Source organism: Cupressus sempervirens, chromosome 6 (genome assembly GCF_028749045.1).
Source record: "Cupressus sempervirens isolate cs-2001-9-10 chromosome 6, ASM2874904v1, whole genome shotgun sequence".
Classification (NCBI taxonomy): domain Eukaryota; kingdom Viridiplantae; phylum Streptophyta; class Pinopsida; order Cupressales; family Cupressaceae; genus Cupressus; species Cupressus sempervirens.
Genome location: NC_143123.1, coordinates 638,602,370 through 638,608,612, shown reverse-complemented (window position 1 = coordinate 638,608,612; position 6,243 = coordinate 638,602,370). Strand labels below are relative to the sequence as shown.

General features: G+C 34.8%; 1 pseudogene; it reads left to right on the top strand.

Moving 5' to 3' along the window:
• Positions 1-503: 503 nt before the first annotated feature.
• Positions 504-2,384, top strand: LOC149553845 (endoglucanase 1-like; annotated as a pseudogene).
• The last annotated feature ends 3,859 nt before the right edge of the window (positions 2,385-6,243 follow it).

The following is a 6,243-nucleotide window of genomic DNA, read 5'->3' as shown; positions in this document are numbered from 1 at the left end:
AATGAATTATATGTTGTGTTAATGAATGTTATGTGAATATAATGATTGATGTGTTCACAAATTATTGATGAATGTTTATATGTATTATTTAATTGAATGTTGTGTTAATGAATGTTATGTGATTATAATGATTCAATGATATACTTCTAAAATAAATAAATGAAATATTTACTTAGTTGGTAATGGGGAATTTAGAGTGATTATGGGGGGGGGGGGGGGAGGCCAAATGAGCTTCCACCTTAACGTGGTTGGCCTTGTTAAATAGAGAATATGAAAGAATTCTTGAAACCAAGTGAAGCTCAAACTAAACCTATCGAGTTGGGAGCAAACTTGGTTTTAAGCTTGGAGGCAAGTAGCATCCTATTGTGGACTGGGCTAAAAGTGAACTAAACATTTTTTGCTTTGTGTTAACTTTTATCTTCACTAATTTTTCTATAAATGACCACGTTGTGACTCAGGGATTCCACCACCAATCCATTGTGTCAAAACAAATGGGGATTACAATGGAAAGTGAGAGTTGCATTGTGGTTATAATGTTCTTCGTTTTCGCTATCATAGCAGAAGCCAACTATTACAATAATATGAGTTATGCATATGCCAATCAAGGCTCTTCTTTGTCTCATAACTACAGAGATGCTCTCACTAAATCTCTTCTTTTCTTCGAAGGCCAACATTCTAGGAAACTTCCAGCTGATCAGAGAATGAGATGGCGAGGAGATTCTGGCCTTTCTAATGGGTATGTTGAAAAGGTACATTAAAATTCTCTGAAAGCTTATGTATACTAAGTTTTGATAGTTTTTGTTCAATAATAATGAAGTGGGTAAGCCTTTTAAGTGATAGTGATCTAATACTATATCCAATAACTTGTCTCTTTAGCTCGAGGTGCTCTATTCTATTAAAAAAAAAGTAGTTTTGATGTTTTTTACATAGTTTATTGTCATTGTTTTTGTGACAAGTGGATTTGACAGGAGGATATACAACGCAAGAGACAATGTGAAATTTGGGTTGCTAATCACATTCACCACCACAATGCTGTCATGGAGGTTTTGGATTTTGGAGGACGAATGGGCGACGATCTCCCACATGCGAGGAATGCCATTCATTGGGCGACTGATTACATGCTCAAAGACAATACTTACCCAGAGACTATTTATGTACAAGTATTCTAGTGTTAAGTTTTAAGTTTTGAATATTTTTTTTACTTGGATTTCAGTGATAATGTTGTTACTTATAATGGGTTTTAGGTTGGGGACCCAAACTTGGATCACAAATGTTGGGAGAGACCGAAGGAGATGGACACCCCTCACAGTGTGTACAAAGTGGATTCTCAGAATCTGGGCTCTAATGATGCTTTTGAAACTGTTGTGGCTCTCATCGTGGCCTCCATGGTTTTCAAGTTGACAAACCACCCTTATTCTCAGCTCCTCCCAACCTTGATTCAGGTAGAGAAATTATAACTCTCCGTATTTTTAACTCTCTCATTCTAATGATGGATCATTGAGTATGATCAACAGCATTAAAAATCATACACAATCTTACCCATAAACATAAACAAAAAATCATAATTGTATACATTATTATCTACAAATTGTATGCTTTCAACATATGTTCATACAATGTACATTTGTGATGATGAAGTCCAACTAGTTGTTCTTCATAATCTTTTGTGTTGTTATTCAAGAGATCATCTTTTAAATCAATGACATGTTTCATGTCTTTCGATCAAGGTTTCAATCAATATTTTGCACGTTGGCCACATTCTAATGATTATATTGAGTGCGATAGGAAACACCCATAATACTATCATTTTTATTAAGACGAATTTGTGTATGGTGATAGATATGATTATTAAAGCGACTTTTCTTTGTACTCTGGTTTTTTTTTAATATATTTTTTCTTTATATTTTGTTACAACAACCATTATATAGAATACTTGTCCACATAAAAATGTCCTATAATAAATTATATACAGTTGATTTCTAAAGAAACCATCTCAATACTGATTGATTCTCTTAGGTTTAATTGTGACAATGGGATGGTCTATGTGGGTGGCCAAGTTTTCGAGTTTTGCTAACAAATACAGAGGCACATATAGTGATTCATTACAGTCTGATGATTGCCTATTTTATTGCTCTTATTCTAGATATCATGTAAGTATATCTTGCCATAAACCTTCTAAATTAACTAATAGCAAAAAAATTGGAATATGCCTAATATATATTCATTAAATTTATGCAGGACAAATTACTTTGGGAGCAACATGATTGCAGAGAGCCACTGCAAATGAATCTTAACTGAACTACATTCAAGTAAATGGCCATATGTTGGGTGCTGAGGAAAATGTGAATATATTCAGTTGGGACAATAAACATGTAGGAACTTGAAGTCCTTCTAGCAAAGGTAATGAAGCTCAACAAATCTCCCATATTTTGCCAAGCCTTTTCTTCTGAATGGTTCGTTGTTGAATGAGTATCATCTATTTTGTAACAGGACATATGACCTTGATAAAGCAATCAAAGAACTTGATGGCAAAACTATTGATGGTCCTGATAAAGTTCCTAAGTTCAAGATACAGGTTATTTTCAAAATTGCCATTCAAATAATTTTGTTCTTGTGCATCCTTCCATTGAATATCACTTTTATTGTTTGTATATGATAGTTTTGTTTCTATTTTAAAGCTCCTATGTTTGTAGTGTTGACCTGATATCAAAATATGGATTATAAAATCCATTAAAATTCTCATTAGCTTCATTCACTGATATAGTTATGTGGTTATTCAACCATTGTTTGGGAGATACTACTTCATTGATTTTCTCAATTAGGTAATGGTTGCAAAGCCAGCGGAGAAGGATAAGAAACAAATAGAATACACAGTAGGCCATATTTGGAAATGAGACAGAATGTCTAGATATGCAAATTGAAGTTGAAATTGTTTAATTTGACTGATGTGTTGGGTGTCCTAGTCTGAGGTGCCTGTGAATGACAAAAGGAGAAACAACTACAATCGAGAGGTCTTGTAGGCCTGACTCTTGGAAATATAGCCAAAATACCCGATCATGAATGCTAGGTGCCCTAGTCTAGGTTTCTTTTTCCTTTTCAGAAGTCCTTGTTACATTTAATAGTCTGCTCTATGCACCTTTAACTCTTCCACTCTCAGATCTAAACTCACACACATGAAGAAAGGGGAAGGAGGGATGTGTTCTATAAGGGTTGGCTTGCCTAATTCAAACTCTATGTTGGTATTTCAACCTCTACAATAGCTAATCGTGATGTAAAATAGGCCTTGTCGCAAAGAGGGTTAGAGGCTAAACAATAGTGGAAATATTGAATATGACCTCAAGTATAAAACCTCGGGCATGAAGACTCAGACAAGTCTTGATGTTGTATATTCTCATGACAGAGAAACACATTATGATTGGTCATGAGTGTTGCAACAAAATTGTATGCTTGAATTGATTACTCCTTGATTGTAGATTTGTGCTCAATTGATTTGGATATGCTTAATTGGATTTTCTTGTAGGAGCTAATAGTGGATAGGACTTTGAAATGAGATGGGGAGTTGTATTTATATGCAACTTAAACCTTTGCAACTTTGTTTTTTTAGGGAAGGTTGACACTAGAGGCAAATTTTCGCAATTAGCAAAGCCAACATTCATATTGAAGGCCAAACTGCCTGAATAGGGGCACCCAATGCCCTAGTTGTAGTAGATTGAGCCATGAAAAGGCTATGAATAGGGATGCAAACTTTTCTTCTTTTTTTTTAAAACTATGATTGTTGTCGATATTTCGACGCAACCTGTCGTCAAGGGTTTGAGAAGACCGTCGAATCATCTCTAGGCGTCGTCGATATTTTGACACGCCCTGTCGTTGACTGCATGACAAACCCGTCGAATATTCTCTAGCATGAGTCAATATTTTGACGTAGCCCGCCATCAACGATATGACAAACCCGTCAAATCATCTCTAGATGTCATCGATATTTCGATGTTTCAAACTAGTAGTCTAACACCGCCATGTTGCACAGATGGGGATAATTTTTGACAGAGTATCCCGTTGATAAATCAAGAGTCGTGGAGTGTGGAACTTTCAATGAAATTCTAGTGACTTTTTTTTCGACATGGAAGCATCGAACTTTCAACCACAAAACGTCAAAAAATAAGTCCAAACTTACTAATGTAAGTTTAAAGACAAATCAATAAAACGCAATGTACAAATATAGCATTAATACCAAACAGTCTAAAGACATGATCATTCTTGATATCTCTTTGGGACAATCCATAAAATCCAATGTAAAAAAATATAACATTAATACCAATCAATCTATAAAGGCATATCAAGTTCCTCTTCAATTCCAATTACATGCACCTAGTTTAGAGACAAATCCATAAAGACTTGGCAAAATAAAGACCCTATATTGTCTTATAATGTCATTTTGTCAAAGCCTAATAGTTAACCTTTATTAATGGGGATTATGGAAGAATAAATGGAAAAAATCAATAATTTTACCTTTCATATAAAGATTATAGATTAAAACAAACAAAATTTGAATCGGAACCGGACACATACTCTGCAACATACATAATGGGCTTGTTTGGTTGCTAGAATAGAAATAGAAAATTTGGAATACATTTTCTATTTTCCATTTGGTTCGTCAGTTGGAATAGGGAATAGGAATACATATTCTTATTTTGCCTCTAAAATGAGCTTATACCCATTCCAAAAAATAGTCATTGAAAAAGTCATTCATATTCCCAAAATGGATCCCTATTCTCCATTCCTATGCCTGCAACCAAACAGTATGTGCCAAAATGGAAAATGTAAATTCAAGCTAAAAGTGATAAATATTCAAAGATTAACAAAAATAAAATTGTATGGCTACAAAGCACATAAATCCAACTTTTAAACACAAACTAATAAAATATGATCGGTGTATGCTAGATGGGAAACAAACTCAAGCCTTAGGTGTATAGGCAAATCAATAATATATTATTCTTATGTTATAAGACTTGCAGCCTTCCATCCAGCCATGATCCGATTCGTGGCTCTGCGAGAAGGTTAAGTTGAAACCATAAACCATTGTAACACAAGGACGCATCCCCCTTGTTTTTGCCCCACACAACGAGGACTTGGACGCACCAAGGACTTGGGGGACTCTAATCCCCCATCCCCAGTGGTGCCACCAAATTCCACCACCTCCGTCGGCGATGGAGGATGTCCCAGTGTTAACTATTTGCTGATTTGACTACTTATGTTCAATGTTTGATGCTCTAATTCAATGCAATGTTCAAGTATTTACTCTTTTATATCTTTATATCCTATATTTCAATAAATCTTTTCGTAACTAGCATTTTAAGTAGCATATGTATAATTTATACAACCCCCAATCGCCCAATACTGTCCCTCCACCATCCCCAAATTAAGGCCCCTTTGTACCCATCCCAGAAACTTCTTCCCCCGTTCCCCATCCCCCAGTCCCCTAGGGTGGTGTAATTATGGTTGAACCTATTTAGTAAAACAATCATAAATAAGTTATGATTATTTGATGGATAACTTCACTCCTAATGTTCTTCCAGATCATTGACAGATCCCATAAAGTACTCATACTTTTAATTGGTTGGTACAAAAGGGACTTGAACAGATAGCGTCCATATCCATGTTCTCTGAAGTGGATAATGCTCTCAGTATATACAATTAAAGACTAGCAGCAATTATCTTATAACCAAAAATATAACATCTGAAAAAAATATCAGTAAAAGTGCATCTACAGAAAATACAATATGATCTCGACAAATGCATATGTCCTCTAAGCAAGTATACAGAAAACAAATATTCCGAATGTTCAGACACACATATTTATTTGGTAATCTCAACTATAAATGTGGAAATCTCAATTCCGACATACTCTAAATATTACATGTTAGTATCTTTGTCCAATAGCATACTATTTGCTAAAACACTCGAAGTATCTATTCTCGCAGTTTCAAATTTAAAATCTCAAGTTCGAGTGAAATCATCAATCCAGAATTTACAAATGCAGCAAAAAGGCTGAATGATAAAACTATAAGAAACATATCGCATTGGCCCCATTGTAAGAGGTAAATTGCTTTTATTTAATTCCAAATAACCGTTTAGATCCAAAAAAAATCCTCTGAAAGAGTAAAAGCATACTCTCCCTCTAAACAAAGTTGTCGAAGTTTTTCAGTGCAGCAGCCTCTGTAGCAGGCAAATAATAAAAATCCAGCA